The 19360-nt window shown below is 40.4% G+C and overlaps 1 protein-coding gene across 3 annotated transcripts in view; it reads right to left on the reverse strand.

Annotated features, from left to right (window-relative positions):
- Positions 1–14075, reverse strand: part of LOC111869022 (dihydropyrimidinase) — a 146674-nt gene extending 132599 nt beyond the window's left edge. The window contains exon 1 of one of the 3 annotated variants that reach the window (XM_023860214.2): positions 13966–14075. The gene's annotated coding sequence lies outside the window, so the exon portion shown is untranslated. The remainder of the gene's footprint in view (positions 1–13965) is intronic. The other 2 variants (XM_023860221.2, XM_023860205.2) reach the window with 2 other exon arrangements.
- Between the last annotated feature and the right edge of the window lie 5285 nt (positions 14076–19360).

A 19360-nucleotide genomic window follows, 5' to 3' on the forward strand; every position in this document is an offset into this window, starting at 1 on the left:
ATTAATTACCATTGTATTCTGTTGTTTCCACAATGCAGACAGTCGCCTATGCAGGATTAAGTAATTGGAGATGTCTGGATGCAGCCTTGAAAAACATGTTGGCTATGGAGTTTGCAGACCTTGAGCTTCCTCAGTAAACACTGAAAGGGAAACAAGACACGACGGAATACACTTAATGAACTGCAGATGCAGCAACAGCTACAGTTAACACAAGAAGTGTCCATATACACTAAACAAACAGCACAGATATGATATAGAAATTTGTGACGTGGTACATTAGTACAAATATTATGTTCCTGGACACTATCCATCTTCCTGCCTTTCCTAAAATCACCGTCCTGATAAATGTCTCGAAACCTGGAATCAAGCCTCGGAAACCTCAACAGAATAGAAGATGACAATTGGCAAAGAATATGGACTACTCTCTAGGTACATGGAATGTGAAAACCCTCAATAAACTGGGTGCCATAAAACAGATAGATAAGTACAATATGAAAACCACAGCCATACAGGAAATTAGATGACTGGGTAAAGGACTCATGGAATTAAAGAGACATACTATATGTTACAGTGGTAAAGCAGAAGGCAATAAGGAATATGGTGTAGCCTTTGTAATAGAACAAGAATTTAAAAGTGCAATAATAGACTTTAAACCAATGAGTGAAAGAATTTGCACTTTGAGAATTAGAACAAAATTTTTCAATATGACGTTGATGAACACGCACGCACCTACAGAAGAAAAAGAAGAGGATGTCAAAGACTATTTCTATCAACAAATGGAAGAGACATATGATTCAATACCAAGTAGTGACATAAAGGTTATTTCAGGGGATCTTAACACCAAAATAGGTAAAGAGAAGGAATACAGGGAGTAATTGGGACAGAAAGTTTACATGATACAACCAACCATAATGGAATAAATTTAATAGATTTTGCAGAAAGTAAGAGCTTGATCATCAGCTCTACATACTTCCCACAGAAAAATATACATAAAAGGACATGGGCAGCACTGGATGGGGTAACCTTCAATCAGATAGATCACGTCCTCATAGAGAAGTGATTTGCTATGAATATCCTGGGTGTAAGAACATTAAGATGGTCAATCTGTGAGAGTGATCATTACTTAGTACAGCTTAAATATAGATGTAAAATAAGTTGTCAGAGGTCCAAGCAGTATGAGAACTGTAAGAAACTTAATATTGACAANTATATGAAGGAAGGTTTCGAACCAAAAACAGAATTTATCCGAGACAAAAAAGGGCTTCTAATAAATAATAAAACAGAGATTATAAATACATGGAAAGAATATTTTGAACTATTATTAAATCAAAATGAGAATATGGAAGATAAAGAGGACAATGAAGTGGAAAATACAGACGATGGAGAAGGGGAAGAGGGAGAGATAATAAGAGCCCCCAACAAAGGAAGAAGTGGAAGAAGCATTAAAGGAACAAGGAGATAACATACCAGCAGAATTACTGAAGGCAGGAGGACAAGAAAGAATAAGAGCACTCCACAGAATTATAAATAAAGTGTGGGAAGATTAAAAGATACCAGAAGATCGGGGAAAGAGCATTATTTGTTCCATATTTAAAAAAGGGGATATTTTAACACGCAGTAACTATAGAGCTATATCATTACTACCGACAGCATATAAAATTTTAACAAGGATACTAAAAAAGAGACTGGATTCATATATGGGTCATTCCATGTGAAGTCATCCAGAGAGGTCGCTCACCATTTTTAAAAATATTCAAATTTTGTACACTTATTTCTACATATTTTCACACCTCAAAAATATTTAAAAAAATTGTAATCCGCTTGGTTCTCGCGGTACAGCCGTTTTTATAATGCGAAAAGACGTGTTTTCGGCTCAAATAGAGGTTTGCGTTATCTCCCATAACTCGATAAATATTGAAGCTAGAGACTCCAATAAGAAATCGATTTGTTCCTCATTATATGGACTACAAATCATGTCATTACAAGGTTTCACTCAACTCACTTCCTCTAGGTCTAATTAAGCTCGAAACTTACACAAACTGTGGCTCTATCGTGTTTTACATGATCACTGATTATACACAAGCTTGGGCATTTTGTTATGGTGTCCGCCTTGTAGCAGTACACAAAAGGGTGACGTGTAGCCTGTTGATTTACCCAGTGGAAACTTCGAATCTCGTCTTGAACGAGAAACGAATAATTTTCTGCAAAATCTGTAAAATTCAAGGTGTCCACAACTTCGCTATTAGTTGAATATCAAAGTTGTAATTTTAATTTCCAGTTACTCTGGAATAGAGCATTATTTGATATGAATTTCAAATTCGTCGGAGCTTCTCCACTGGAGATATGAGATGTTAAAAATTGCCGATTTTGGGCCCAGAGCAAAGTTTGGAAGCTCCTGGAAAATTTTGGTAAATAGATACGGTGTTAAAAACTATGTTATTATATTCTTCATGTAGGAGAAAACAAAGGGTAGAAACCACAAATCTAATACTTTCCCCTTCCCATTGGTTTTTGAAGGTCAAAATAGCGATTTTCCCAAACTCGATAGGTAATTTTCAAGCTTAATTACACCCAGAGGAAGTGACTTGAGTGAAACCTTGTAAGGATATGATTTATAGTCCATATCATGAGTAACAAATTTGTTTCTTATTGGAGTCTCTAGCTTCAATAGTTATCGAGATATGGGAGATAACGCAAACCTCCATTTCAGGCGAAAACGCATTTCTTTCGCATTATAAAAACTTCGCTGTTAGTTGAATATCAATGTTGTAACTTTATCTCCAAGTTACTCTAGAATAGGGCATATTTTCTATGAATTTCAACATTTTCGGAGCTTCCCCACTGGAGATATGAGACGTTAAAATGGCCGTTTTTGGTCCCAGAGCAAAGTTTGGAAGCTCCTGGAAAATTTTAGAAAACAGGTAAGGTGTTCAAAACTATGTGATTATATTCTTCATGTAGGAGAAAACAAAGGGTTGAAACCACAGATCTGATACTTTCCCCCTCCCATTGGTTTCTGAAGGTCAAAATTAGCGTTTTTCCCAAAATCGATAGGTAAGTTTCAAGCTTAATTAAACCTAGAGGAAGTGAGTTGAGTAAAACCTTGTAAGGATATGATTTATTGCTCATATTATGGGGACAAACTGGGTTTTCATTGGAGTCTCTAGCTGCAATATTTATCGAGATACAAAAGATAATGCAAACCTCCATTTGAGCCGAAAACGCGTTTTTTTTCGCATTATAAAAACGGATGTACCTTGAGAACCGAGCGAATTACAATTTTTTAAAAAATATTTTTGAGGTGTGAAAATATGTAGAAATAAGTGTACAAAATTTGATTTTTTTTAATGGTGAGCGACCTCTCTGGATGACTTCACATGGAATGACTCATACAGAAAAAATAATAGGAGAATATCAATCAGGATTTCGACCCAACAGGTCAACAATAGACAATTTATTCACCCTGAGGCAGATAACTTAGAAATGCTGGGAATTTAATGCAGATATTTACTTATGCTTCATAGATTTTAAACAAGCATATGATACAATAATAAGGAAGAAATTAAGGATGATTATGTCCACTTTTGTTATTCCAACAAAAACTAGGTAGAATAATTAACTTAACCATGACAGAAACAATCAATCAAGTTCAAATCCAGAACCAGTTAACAGAATGCTTTAAGACAAATCAAGGATTAAAACAGGGAGATAGTTTGGCACCATCACTATTTAGTTTGGTATTGGAATATATAGTGGGGAAATGTAGTGTGGACACAAGGAACACAACAGCGTATAAACAAACGCAAATAATGGCATATGCGGATGATATTATTATAGTATCGAGATCCCTAAGAGCAATGAAGGAGACATATAAAGGAATAGAAACCATAGCAAAAACAACTGGCTTAGAGGTGGAAGTAAATAAAACTAAAATGCTGATGCAAACTGGAAAAATTAACATGGAAGGGGACGGGATATAAATAGTTGAATACTTCATATATTTAGGATCGAAATTCCACAAAGATGGAGAGGAAAGTCATGAAATAATAAGAAGAATAAAGCTAGCGAATAATGCATATTTCTCGTTACTATCAGTTTTTAGATCAAAGGATATACACCGAGCGATTAAAACAAAAATATATAAAACAATGACAAGACCGGTGCTTTATTATGGATGTGAATGTTGGATGCTAAACAAGAAAGAGGAATCAGTCATCAATTCATTCGAGAGGAAAATCCTAAGACGAATTTATGGACCAATACAAGAGAATGGGATATGGAGAATAAGATAGAATACAGAGTTATACAAATTATATAAGGAGCCAGAGATCTCAGTGACGATAAAGCTTAAAGATTGCAATGGGCTGGACATGTACAGAGAATGGATAAGGAGCGTATCCCAAAGAAAATGTTATATAGTACAACAGGCGGTAGGAGACATGCTGGGTAACCAAGAACTAGATGGATTGATGCAGTGGAAGGAGATTCAAAGTAGTGAATGGGTGTAAGGAACTGGGAGAGAGCAGTGCAGGACAGAGAGGAATGGATGGGGCTTGATAAGGGAGGCCAAGGCCTGACATCGGGCTCTTGCGCCATAGAAGAAGAAGAAGAAGAAGAAGAGTAGGTTTTACCTGAAGATGGAATCAAATCTCCGAAACGTTGTGTTTTGAAATATAAATATGACGGTGTTTTCAGATAAAGACAGGGCGATGGATAAGGTGCAGAAACATAATATTTGTACAAACCATAGAGAGTCTGGCGAAAATAATGCAATACAGGATATAAGCAGTCACTAAAGAAGTGAAAAAAGTGAAAAGAAATATACTTCTCGCCATGAAGATGTCAATGCCCTTGCAGACTGGATGGGCAGTAAGAGGGACTGACCTTACAGTGATCGCGTACAGCTACATAATAGACACTGCCTCTGATTAACGTTGTATGAATCCGTACACCAAACGTATCCATTGCGGGTAACTAGTTTTGCTTTAAAAGAAAATCTTAATAATACGGCATCGAGATGCCGTTACTTGGAACGGAGTCATGAAATATTCATTCTAAAGTCTTCATATTTACTGTAAAATATGCCATTAGAACATGGTTCTGCATAAAGCTGCATTGTTTTACTAATTATGAGTTTAGACGAACCCGGCAATGCAAATGAGTTTCGAGATACAGATGTCAATGACGCTGCTGCCGGTGATGGCGATACGTCTCGGTACAAGATACAGCCACCTACAATATCTACAGTTGTAGAAATTAACTCAGAGTATTTGATGAGGTGCTTTAGGATTACATTCTACAGGAACTGTACTGAACACATCTGCATGACATTGCGCATGCGCATTAGCTAGGTGCAGGTAGTACTAATTCTGCCGGTAGGTGGCTCTACCAACAATAGTATGGCGTCAGCATGCATATTTAGCAGAACTTCTTGAAACCTGTATCTTGGATGCTGCATTTGAGGTTCTCGAAACAGTGACTATGAACCCAGCTTGCCGCTTGCTTCTGCTGGTTTCTTGCTTGGCTTACTCTTGGACTCTGAAGATGGAGACGATATGTTCTTCTGAAACGTCGGGCTCTTTCCCAACTACAAGGCGTTATAACCCAGAAGACCATACTCTACTGTACATTGGATGTCATGATTGGATTGTGAGTATGCGATGCGAAGCTCCTAGTCAGACATAATATTGACATAACTTATTTTAATGTCTAGACTACCATTAAAGCGACAATCTGAAAGAAACATGCTCAGTACAGCTAACACATTATGCATAGCTCAAAGAAGAGAAAAGGCTCCATGGCGTCAGATTTAAATCTGTAACTAGCGCCCTTGGAAGTTTGGTGAACTTTCCGAGCACGAGATTATCACCATTGTACTTCCATCTCCGGCGTCAGGTTGCGCAGTTCACGAAATTACGCAAAGTCATTCCATGGTACTGACATAAATCAGGGGATACGCACACACGTAACTACTGTCAAGCATTAAAAAAATGATCCTAAAGAGGGTAGCCAGAGAAATATTATAAAGGTAAAGCTGTCCCTCTGACAGGCTTTGGAGGCCTATAGGTTTGTGAGACGTCGAGCCTCCCACATTTTATAGACAATCGGCTCACAGATGGCGGTGATGTTGTCAACCTTACGCCCCGTCCGCCCTTTACCCCCAGGAAGTTTCTTGGTACTCATTTCTGTTAGAGACTGAGTCGACCACAGGGCCATAGTGCGGCTGGATGGATTAGATAAATTGAAAAATCCACTGACCTCATCGGGAATCGAACCCGCAACCTTCCGGCTTGTAACGTAGTGTCTCAACCAACTACGCTACCGCGTAACACACAGAAATATTATAGTCGTTATAAAACTTACTAAGTAGGTTGGTATAGCCGTAAGGCTATATTCGGAAGATACTCGGTTCTAATCGGCCCAGCTGCGGATATTCCTGACACTTTCGTTGTTTTACTCAGTATTTCCAGTGCTTTCTGGAATAGTACATTAACATAGACCACAATTGCCTCCTTTCGTATTGTTACCTACTCATCATCTAATTCATGAATCAGTTCAACTAAGTTTACTTAGAAATAAGACATCCAGTCTCACAAGTACAACACGCCAAATTACATCTGTCACATTAAGTATCTGCTTTGGGCCCAAATTTTAAGACTCGGCATCATGCATTTCATTTGACGTTCAACTAGGATAGGAAAATAATTCCATTTTAAAAAGAATGATTCTTTATGCTAACTATTTCTATATAGCCATATACTTCTCGTAAGATAAACACGTCAGTAAATGCACTTGAGATATCAAGAACGTCGTAACGTCTCTGACATCCTGTTCAGAATGGAAAGAAGCTACTAAGCATTGTTATTCTAACAATTTGAAAGCAATTTTTGAAGAACAAACACTCATTGCACCTTAAATATTGCAACACGGCGCGTTTTGGTTTGTCAGATCATGAGCAACATTTTCAATCCGTACACGTTACGTGTACTTTTTAATTTGAAGATTTTCAAATCGTATTGATACACACGTACACACATAGATCTATATACAATACATACATACATACACCGCTTCTCCACTTAAACTGAAAGCGTGAGTATTCAGATATGATAAAAGGAATTTCCTGACAAAAATTAATCTTTAAAATGTAAAATAATCTCCAATTCTTTCCATTTTGTTTTACACAGAGAATAGGTGCGTGCTGCCTGCGATCAGAAGTACATGTGTGTAGGGGCGAACTCTACTTACGAACAGAGTAGATAATGAAAAGTTCAGTCCAGTGTGACATACGAGTTTACAACACTTCAGCCCTCATTCACGTTACATGTTTCGATTCAAAAGAATCATCTTCAGAGGCGCACCACTACGATAAGGAAATACTGTCACACAAGATATTCCAACAATATGCACCTTAGATACGACTAATGCTCTCTATATAAACCCTGTTATCACGGTTACTTTTGACGTTTGTCTTAGGCACTCACAATGGCGCTTCTTGAAGTGTAGATTTACTGGTTAATCTGACTGGGGTCTTCCACTGCACGCAATACTGTGTTCACCCCTCCACACAGTAGACTCCCAATATATTTACAATTGTATTAAAACTTCCATGTGAAAAATTAGTTATTATATTAAAATATCTTGAGCCGACATTGGGTCATGTTGTTTTCCTCCTGATGGTGCGAGATGTCGTTTATTTCTCTTGGTTTTATGTTCTTATTATTAGTAGTGTAGCTCACGTGCGTGCTGTGTCTTTTGTACTTACGAACTTTTAAGAAATGAACAATTCGTGTTTATGAACATTGCAATGACTAATAAATTGCGACGTTAAATTCATTTAACGAACATAAAACCCCGCGTTAACAACATATTAACAAATTTAACGAAATATTATGAAACAAATAAATTGAACTTACGAACATTCAACATACAAACGCAGTTCAAAGAACACATTATGTTCTCAAGTTGAGGTTCGCCTTGCAACGCGGTATTGGCAGGCTTCAAAGTCACGCTTATTTAGCCTAAAGGTCTTCGATCCCGTAACCACATACTGAATTGTGCCAGAGACGCAATCCTTCACTCTTCCCCCTGGTCTCTCTGCACTCCCATTTGTTTAGTTTGAAGAATGGTGACCTTTGCAGAACATTTAACAAATGCCGTCTTTAAACTCTGACACGGGTTCAAGAACATTCTAAAAATTAATTTTCCACGTTTATAAACGGTTACAAAACTTATGTCCTATCTACAAAAAATGGAGCTCGAATGATGTGTGAAAACTAGCGTGGTATTTCTTTGGTGAACACGGCGTATAAAGTATTCTCAGTTGTACTATTTCAAAGACTATAACCCATTGTAGAGACAAGTACTGGAAATTATCAGTGTGGGTTAAGGCCTGGAAAGTCCACTTCAGAACATTCGCATTCAGTAACATAATTACTGGAAAAGATGAAGGAATGTGGAGTTAACACGTGCTATATGTGTGCAGATTTTAAGCTGCATATGATAGCATTGATAGAGCTGGGATCTTCAAGGCTATGGAGGAATTTCATGTCCCTACGAAACTAAGACGTCTAGTGGGGCTTATTCTTAAACTGCAGATGCAGAGTTAAAAGTTTTAATGGAATAACTGAATCCTTGAGACTAAGAAAGGACTCAGACAAGGAAATGCCTTGACGTGGCTTTTGTTTAATCTAGCCCTAGAGCAGGTTATAAGAGGGACCATTCGGGATATAAGAGATACCATGCTCCATAAATCTCTACAGATATTAGCATATGCTGATGATGTTGTTATTATTGGTAGATATGAAAGAACAGTCAAAGAAGCATAAGTAAAGCTGAAGAAAGTAGCGCTAAAAATGGGGTTAATCATTAATGAAGAGAAAACTAAATTTATGGAAGGTGGCAGCAATAAAACTAAAGAGAAGCATATTATAAGAAACAACAAAAAAGTAAGTGAATTTCAGTATCTTGGGCTCATAGTCATCTGTGATAACAATACTGACGTGGAAATTAATCACAGAATAATTATGGGAAATAAATGTTATTATGAAATGCAGAATTTGCTTAGGTCAAAACTTCTAAGAAAAGATACTAAATGTAAAATATATAAAACACTTATAAAATCTGTTGTACTTTATGGTAGTGAGAGTTGGACACTCACTAAATTGAATGAAGATAAACTAAAACTTTTGAAATAAAAATTCTAAGGAAGATCTATGGCCGAAGCGGTGTAAATGGAGTATGAAGAACAAAATATAATGAAGAATTATATAAATTGTTCAAAGAAACAAATATAGTAAAAGTAAAAAAGTAAATAAAGCTAACCCTGTAAGAGGTCATGAAGGCCCATAGGGTTGTGAGACGTTGAGGGTCCCACATTATCTAGACAATCGGCTCAAAGATGGCGGTAAGGTTGTCAGCCTTACGCGCCGGCTGCGCTTTACTCCCCAGGAAAATTATTTAATTAATTCCTGGTACTCATTTCTGTTAGAGGCTGAGTGAACCCCAGGGCATAGTGCGGCTGGAAGGATTAGGTCAACTGAAAGAAAATCCAATGACCTCAACGGGACTTGAACCCGCGACCTTCCGGCTTGTAGCATAGCCCCCTCAATCAACTACGCTACCGCGTGCCCCGAACCAAATATATAGTGCAGTCAATAAAATAAATAGACTGAACCGGCTAGGGCATGTCAGAAGATGGATGAAAAATTGCTCTGTAGGGAACTATGCTTCATCCAGCTAGAAGGCAGGACCAAAATGTAGGTGGCTGGAAGCGCTCAAAATTTTAAAAGTGACAGCTTGGTGGAAGAAGGCACGTGACAGGAATAGTTGGAAGGCTGTTATCAAGGAGGCCAAGGCTCACAAGGGGCTGTAGCGCCAGATAAGGAGAAGAATAATACTGAATATCTAAGTATTTCTGCAACAGTCCTTGCTAATTAGCTTTCTGCACAAGTGCGAGGTAGTTATAAAAGCAGCGAAGTTTCTAGGTGTCAACCTGTGCCTGAGGATCACGCTCTCTGACGTGGACAGGAAACATCTAACAACGTGACCAAGCTATCGTATGGCTATGAACGACCACTGATTCATTCAGACCACAAAAGGTAGCCTTACATTAAAATTTATACCAGTAGTTATCAGTTACTTGAGGTGCAGTAGCGCAGGCGGTTAGTCGCCGGCTTCCCACCGCGGTGGCCAGGGTTCGAGCCCAGGTCAGGTCATGTGGAATATGCGGTGGATAAAGTGCCACTGGGGCAGGTTTTCTCCTAGTGCTTATGTTTCCTCTGCCAATTCTCATTCCACTGACTGCCCCACACTCATCATCTATCATCCGGGGTTAGTACAATAGGCCAATTAGTGGCCAATGTACCACGTGGACTCAGTCTCACCCCATATCAAGAACTACTTTAGGTGCAGACCAAAGAGCCACGAGGACTATATACAGGATGTTTCACAACTTTAGCGTATAACTGCATGAGGTGATTTCCTAGGTCTTTATGATCAAAAAAGTTCATATAAACGTGTTCCAATTTTGGACGGTTACGGAGTTACGACCGTTTTTTCAATCCCGTACACGCCCTCGTGTGAACCGCGTCTGTCAGCTGGCGGGTCGCTATTTTTAGCCAGCTACAGACAGAGCGTTCTCCTTATCTCGACACTTGAGCGCTACCTAAGGAGGGGTGGGTTGGTATATCCGGCGCGGTTCACAACCGAGCGGCAGCCTGTGTTGCGGCCGGCGGTGGCATTTTCGAAAATCAGCTTTAAGCACCAATAAATTCAAATTAAAGGTAATTTCACGAAGTTAACTTTACATTCATACTTCAAATGTATCATGTATTATGCTGGTTTATTATTTTGTTCCGTTTATTGTTAGTAATCGTTAACTTCTATTCTGAGTTTAAAACGGCCATAACTCCGTAACCGTCCAAAATCGGACACATGTTTATATGGACTTTTTTGATCACAAAGACTTAGGAAATCACCTCCTGCCGTTATGCCCTAAAGTCGTGAAACAGTATATGGAAAGCGAGCACTAGTGTTGGTGATGGTGGTGGTAGTAGTAATTCTCACAGATAAAACCACAGCCCACACTTCTTAACAGTGCATTCTGAAATATCCTGTGTATTCAGGAAATGTCTTCAGAATCCTGTAGCCGCACGGTTTCGGAGCATTCACGTCCAGATTCATCTTTCGAATTCCGCTCCTAGTTTGGACACTTGTCTGTTTGGGACTAGTTTACTCAATTTATAACGAAATATTTAACCTTATACTATTAAAATATCCGCGTGTTTCTCTCCCTTAATAACGTTTGATAAAACTGGAACATTATCATAATATTTCATATGAATATCCTATCACTTGAGAAGCATTTATGTATAAACACAGAGATTATAAATGACATAAAAAAGGTAAAGCTATCCCTGTAACAGGCCGTGGAGGCCCATTGGGTTGTGAGACGTTGAGGCTCCCACATTATCTAGACAATCGGCTCACAGATTGCGGTAAGTTTTTCAGCCTTACGCCCCGACCGCCCTTTACCCCCCGGAAGATTCCTGGTACTCAGTTCTGTTAGAGGCTGAGTCGACCCCAGGGCCATAGTGCGGCTGGAAGAATTAGGTAAATTGAAAAATCCAGTGACCTCATCGTAAATCCAACCCGCGACCTTACGGATTGTAGCTTAGTGCCTCAACCAACTACGCTACAGCATGTTATAATGAAATGCAGAATAATTTTATCTCTTGCTTTGTATGGGTGTGAAACTTAGTCGGGGCGAAAGTCTCGCAGTCGTCGAAGTGTACCATTGGCTTAATTCAAATCACAGATTTATTTAATTGGTTCTGTGTCAAATAAAAACTATATTTAAGAGGCACCTCGCTATTATAATCGTCACACTAAAGCAGGTGGGTGGACATGCTCCGCCATCTTAGTGTAGCTGCGTGCCATTTTGTAGAAGTTTGGGAGCCTGTCTAGCCCAAATAATGCCTTTCGAGCCATTTAAACGTATATCTTTGAACTCGTATTTCCTAGCGTAGTAGTACCATCACAAAAGAAAATAACTGCGGAGAAATTTGTGATTTTAGTTGTCTGTGTAGCTCTCGAGAGCCCACCGCTGCGCTTAAGCGTTAGTTACTCCATGAGACCATGATGAAAGAATAAAACGATCCTGCAAAAATGTTCCGCCCGGCACGCTGATGCGATCAGGCCTGCCGCTAGTTCCTCCTGCTTTCTTCCTCCACGTCGTCTGACACGAGAATACGGTAATTAGAATAAATTCCTTTTGTCTCTAGCACGCCTACCACTACATACACGTACATTTCATTGTCTAAAATACAAACTGTATTGTGGTTACTTGTATATTTCCCACTATGTTCATGTTATTGGGAATAAATGATAACATATACATAAACATATCATGTTAGTGGTTCTGTGGTCACTCCCTTACTGTTTGATTCATTCTTGATTGATATAACGTCTTCTCAACTGCATATGTTATCTAGCGTGGAATGGGAGGATAACTGGAAAATAAACTAGGAATGGTGGCATATGCTAAGGCACTTGCCAGGAGAAAGTAAGTTAAATTAATAGGTTTCTCTTATGCTACTTTTAAAACCTAAAATAAGAACAAGCCTAATCCTGTATCTGTAGGTGCAAAAACGCTCTATGTTAAACTTTACGATTTCATTTATTTATTATTGTAGAATGTTATAGCAGTGCACTGCAAAAATAATTAAACTGGTGTAGAAACTCGGTAGTTTCCTCTTATGTGGAACGTGTTAGAATGGCTGTGCTCCCACCACCAGTCGTCATAAAGGATGATCTGTATTGAATTTCTAACGCATAAGAAGCTAGTGACGTGAAGTAAACCTCCCATTGTGATGGGAATCATCACCTTACATCGCCACATAAACTGAAAAATTGCGACTGCTACGGTCACCTCTGAGTAGAAGAGGAAAAAATAAAAAAAAAATAAATATGTAAATATACCTCTGTAACAGGCCCTGAAGGTTCATAGGGTTGTGACATTTTCTCTAGACAATCGACACGCAAATGGCGGTAAGATTGTCAGCCTTACGCGCTGGCCTCCGCGACGATGAAGTAATTTATATTTCGTGTCGAGACTTAGAGATCCGTGGTCTCTCTCGACTACGAAAACGCGTATAGACCTTTCTTCTCCGCTGAGATGAGAGTAAAGAGTAATCCTGGCACATTGTGTTTCTTGCAGACAGAATGAGAGCTGCCAACTTATCGCTGAATTGTAAATACTGGTTCAATGGCCATCAGGACCTCCCAACTTCTCCATCTTGTTCCTTCTTTATGATATGGGGTACGAAGGACAGAATTTATCGTCACTGTCAACAGGGGATAAATGATCTAAAGCAAAGCATGTAAACAGCTGTTGAAAGAGTTGATAGCTGAATTGTAAATACTGGTTCAATGGCCATCAGGACCTCCCAACTTCTCCATCTTAAGTTCCTTCTTTATGATATGGGGTATGAAGGACAGAATTTATCGTCACTGTCAACAGGGATAAATGATCTAAAGCAAAGCATGTAAACAGCTGTTGAAAGAGTTGATAACACTCCATCTGTGTGTCATAAGTCTACGTAGGGCTCTCATGTGTGCAGAGCGACAAAGTTTTATCTTTCTGAACACTTAGAGCACTTGACCTTGACACTCCTGGTGCTCAATCAGCTGCTGCTCGATGCAAGCACGTGCTCCCCAGTGCGCCATCTTTCACTGTTTGATATAATAATAGCCTCAGCAGAGATGAGTATTTTGGAACCGACACTTGGATATGTCGGAGACTTGCTCTAAGCACAACGACCCCCCAGGCGACACGACGCATAGGCGTCACACTGGAGGGGCGGAGCACACTACATTCAACACACGACGATCAATAATTCAACAAGCGATTGCTGAACTAACGCCAGGAGCTATGCAATTAAATACGTCCGGTCAGAGACTTACCTTTTGGTTAGCAACGTGACCACGAGATGTCAGGCTTATCAAGCACGTGTGGGAGCTGGTCCACAGACTACTGCGAGAATACTGCTTTTCTTCTCGACGACACAACCCTCATACCTCACTCCGCAAGCGCCATCGATTCTGTACCCTTCTCGGGCTCTTTCGGTCCTATTCGACCCTCTTCGTGTCACTAATGCATTCACGCAGATGTGAGAAGTGTCAACACGTCACGGGTTGGGGAGGTCGGCTCACCAGGCGGTAATATTCCTGATCTCAAATGGAATAAAACGTAAAAGAATATAATTTGCCTACGAACTGCCCTCAGCATCTCACAACCCTATGGGCCTTCACGGCCTGTTACAGGGATAGCTTTACTTACTTTACTGAAACATAGACCACACATAATCCAGTAATTAGAGTGGGTAGAACGGCTTCCAGATGGGCAAAGACGACCGAAGCGTAATGTGCGCAATTCTTCTCAATCTAATAAAAACGTCCGACAACGCAAGGCGCAAGCTGTACGATTCCGCAAGGGGTTGCGGTGTAAAAATATATTAACTTTACAGTGTCCCCATAAACTTCAGACGAGACTGAAATTCGCAACCTCCTCACTACATGTACAGCTAATTTTCTCTGCATCTCAGAACTGCACACATCCATAACACCTCTCCTCCCACGGGACGGGAATATTATAGCGAAATGTTATTTTCAATATAAATTCCTATAAGAACAGAAGAAATCACAAATTAATGTGTGTATGCTTCCTGGTGATCAAACACAGCCTCAGAGCTCCCCTTCCTGTAGCACAGATTTACGTTAGGTCACTGGAACGTTGTACTCGCGCTTTAATTTTAACAAAAGAGAAATCCATCCTAAATTGGTAAGATTGTTACCTACAAACACGGCCGCGCCATAGCTCAAGCGGTTAGTCGCTGACTTCCCACCGCGGCGGCCCGGGTTCGATCCCGGGTCTGGTCAACTGGGATTTGTGGTTGACAGAGTGGAGCTGGGGCAGGCTTTCCCCGAGTACTTCGGTTTCCCCTGCTAATCTTCATTCAACCAATTGCTCCACAATCACCCTCACCTATCATCTGGGGCTGGTACAATAGGCCAGAAGTGGCCGCAGTACAAGGGACTCAGTCCCACCCCACTAGCAATAAAAAAAATTACCTTCAAACACATCTTCAGAAATATTATGAAGATATTACAAGTAATGGCAAGGATATTAAAGGTAAGGTAAAACTGTCCCTGTGCCGGTCACGGTAGCCGAGCGGTCTAAGGCATGTACTGTCTTCGCTCGCTTGGAAACCGGGATCGTGGGTTCGAATCCCACTCAGGGCATGGATGTTTAGTTTGTGTGTGTGTGTTTCTTTCTGTGTTTGTGTACAGGTAGAGGCCTTGCGACGAGCTGATCACCTGCCCAAGGAGTCCTACCGAATGTTTAAGATCTAGAAAAACCGAAGTGAACGGAGAAGTTCATGGAGGTAGGCCTAGGCCCACTGGGGCTGTAGTGCCAAGAAAAAAAAAACTGTCCCTGTACTTAACTAATTAAGCACAACGTCACGAAGGCAGAGTGGATGTATGCATCCACATTTTCTTGACCTTGGCACTAGCTGGAGGTGAGTGCTCAGCTTCACACCTCTGCCGCTTCACCCCCCGGTACCCATTGTATAGGACGCTGGGCAGGCCCCAGAGCCGGTCTGGACGACGTGAAGAAGAGAAAACTTTTGACCTTACCGGGACTCGAACTCGGGCTCCTCGGTCGTCCAGCCCGACTAAGCTATCTCGGCTCTTCCCTGGCAAGGATATTAAGGTACAACCTGGAATTCTGAATTTTCACATTTTTTCAGTAATTAATGACTGGTGATTCGCCAAACAAACATTACTTTTTCACACAAGGAATTTTTAAATGGTACTTGCGAACTCGGCAACGCCACACATCCAGAACACACCAAACTGAGGTCAAGTGAGAGCATGTCATCCTCCTCGTCACTCCTAATTAGGGGAACTTCCCTACTGAATGGGTCGTTGGCATGAGCATCAAAACGCAGCGACTGGAAAATCGGGAACGCCGATCCAATGAGTATCCAACCATACACCTTCGATGCTCAGAAATGAATAAGATGCATTGGAAACACATGGCTAAAATATCACTGTAAATAGGGACAAATTTAAGAAAGTTTTTCTAACAGAATTAATTCGTATGTTCAAAGACAGCGAGGAGTTAAGAAAATTCGTTGTTTGGAAGTAACTGTAACTTCTTTACTTCTGAGCTTACTTTCCGAAATTTGTATATCGTGTTTAAACCTATTACGTATGTTGAACATGGAATTAGAGAAGTTAGTTGATAAGGCTAATTACATAGATATTGTGGAAGGACTTCTCCACAGACACGGATGAAGTGAGAAACACGCTCACAGCTACTACTGACTTCATCTGATACACCAGCAAAACGAGGTAAGTTCTGTTACGTATGAGGTTTAAATTATTCTGAAATGCAGCGGATAATGAGTAAGAGATTTCGTTAGTGATACAGGTTCATGATTCCGGACATCAAAATGTCCTGTTTGTTTTCACGGAGATTGATAAGTGTATGGTTCTACTGTCGTTCCACTTATCCCAAGTTAAGTGTAGTATTGTCCAGTATAAATAGACGTTATCTGTGTTCGTGTGTTCTCGACGAGTCATGTGTATCTCGCTGAATGCATAGTTGTTTCCGGTATGTCTTTAAACGTTTTCCCCATGTAACGCAATAGCAGAAATAATTATCCATATTGTGTGTTCTGATAAGTGATTACCGACGTTTCAGAGAAACAGACTGCCTCAATTACAATGCAGAGGCGGAAAATTAAGGCAGTGTAATCCTCCGAAACGTCCGTAGCCACCTACCAGATCATACGGCGTCATAGCGGAAGAGACCATATTGTGAAATTTCACATTCCTCGTACTCAGTTCTGTTAGAGGCTGAGTCTACCCCAGGGCCATAGCGCGGCTGGAAGGATTAGATAATCTGAAAAAAAAAATACAATGACCTCATCGGGACTCCAACCAGCTACCTTTAGGGTTGTAGCATAGTGCCTCAGTCAAGTACGCTACCCCGTGCCCCAAGAGCCCTGGATACTTATTGGATAGGAGACTGGGTGGTCCCAAAAACTGGCCTGGACGACGTGGAAAGGAGAAAATTGTAGACCCTACGGGGACTCGAACTCCAACCTCTCGGTCGTCCAACCCGTAGCCAGTCAGTATACTGAATGCCCTATCCCGGCTCTCAATAATGAAATGTACGTAGTCTAAAATTAAATTTATTGAAATATGATAATTGAGGCTTTCTAAAGGGCTCATAAGAGAAGGAAGTGGTTTTGGGGTCAAAACAAAGGAAGAAAGAACGGACACAACCTGCCGACCTCCCAACGCTTTTGTTCGTCACATTACGTAAGCGTGTCTGCATGCCTTGTATTCGAGACAAGCAGCCGAGCGCGTAAGTCCCGTAACGAAACTTTACAGTTGTTTTCTCACTTCAGAAGATGTTGCGGAAAGCAGCTCCTGATTATCACAGGTGAACCTTTCATAAATATTTGCTGGAATGTAGATAAAACCTCTGCTAGCCTCAGTGGTCGGATGGATCAATTTCTAAATGCGAAATGTGTAAATCAGTTCATTTTCGACAAAGTGTATCATGTAATTCGGTGAAGGTAAAAGGTAAAGCTATCCTTGTAACAGGACGTGGAGGCCCATAGAGTTGTGAGACGTCGAGGCTCCCACATTTTCTCTAGACAATAGGCTCACAGATGGCCTTACGCGCGGCCGCCATTTACCCCACAGGAAGATTCCTGGTACTCATTTCTGTTAGAGGGTGAATCAAAACCGAAGGCTACAGTGCGGCTGGAAGGTTTAGATCAGTTGAAAAAAATCCACCTCATCGGGACTTGAACCCGTGACCAGTGCCTGAACCAACTACGCTACAGCTTTTTCCTCTTATTGAATGTCTTTTGACTATGCAGAAGGGGAGGGGGAGCTGAAGTGAAATGATTCAGGTTTCAAAGTGGTGCGTGCTATACAACAGCAAGGAAGGGACATTAGCCACATTCTTTTAAAATATAAAATGACTGAATTTATAACTTGAGTCTGAATGAACTTCTACTTTAAAACGGATTGCTTAAAACTGCTATAATCAAGTTACGCATGTCCTCCTCTCAAAATATTTTATAAACAGGTTTTCACACTCTGGGAATAGTGGACAACGATAAAAACATAGTGAGAAGATTACTATGGTCACAAGGTATCTGCTCAAAAACTGAAACAAAAAAGCTTTTTCAGCGAGAACAATTAAGCTTTGGAAAAGAAAACTGCATNGACTATGGTTTCAAGGTATCTGCTCAAAAACTGACAATCCTCATCTAAAACAAGAGGAAGAAGAGCTTTTTCAGCGAGAACAATTAAGCTTTGGAAAAGAAAACTGCATATGGATGGACAAAACACTTTAGGAACCCATGTTTGCCGCACCAGTGTAATCCCTAACGCTCCCTTGTCATTTTCAGTAGACTGTTCAGCGACATATTTTTTTCATTACACGTTCATTTATATGATAATTGAGGAGCTATTTCAAGGAAATAGCGGCTCCGGTCTAGAAAACCAAGATTAACGGACGTGGGGGAACCGTTGCGCTGACCACGTGACATCCTCTGTCCGCAAATTTGGCACTAACTTCGCCGACAAGCGGCGGTCGCTCGGTCGGTATAGTTGTCTTACGGACTAAAGGCCACGGAGTTTTGTTTTGTTTCATTCATTTATGTCAAAAATATTATACTCAAAACGCGAAATAGAATAGGGACAAGCCTGTATATTAGTTTCCTCTTTATGTGGACATCGATATGGTTTCATGAATTTAAGGGCCGTTGCGCTTGATGTTAGTCTAGTTAAGCACCATGCTACAAAGACATATAGGAAAAATATAAGTGAAATTCAGTTCTTCTTAACCTTCAGTCTTTGACTGAGGTGAGCGATCCCAGCTGCTTTAACATAGGTGTCCATTATTCACGAGGCTGAGTGACCTCGGAGCGAGTTTGGATGCAACGAAGAAGAGAAAGATCACTCATCCTGGCCGGTAATCGAACCCCGATTATCAGGCTGTCCAGCCTAGGCACTATACCGAATGAGATACGTTCTACGTTCAAGAATACTTTGGGAAAATAAATGTAAAACAAAATATGAATAAAAGCAACTGAATTCTACAGTGTACAGTTAGGTTGAAGAAAGCAGTCTTCTGGGATTTGGCACCGTGTATATGTGGTGTTAACCGACGTTTCGGAGGAACGTATCGCCTCCATCTTCAGGGTAGAAGAAAAAATATAAGAAATCTGCAAGCGAAGAGACCGTGAGAACCGGTAAAAGCAGACTG

This window comes from Cryptotermes secundus, unplaced genomic scaffold (genome assembly GCF_002891405.2).
Source record: "Cryptotermes secundus unplaced genomic scaffold, Csec_1.0 scaffold360, whole genome shotgun sequence".
Taxonomy (NCBI): domain Eukaryota; kingdom Metazoa; phylum Arthropoda; class Insecta; order Blattodea; family Kalotermitidae; genus Cryptotermes; species Cryptotermes secundus.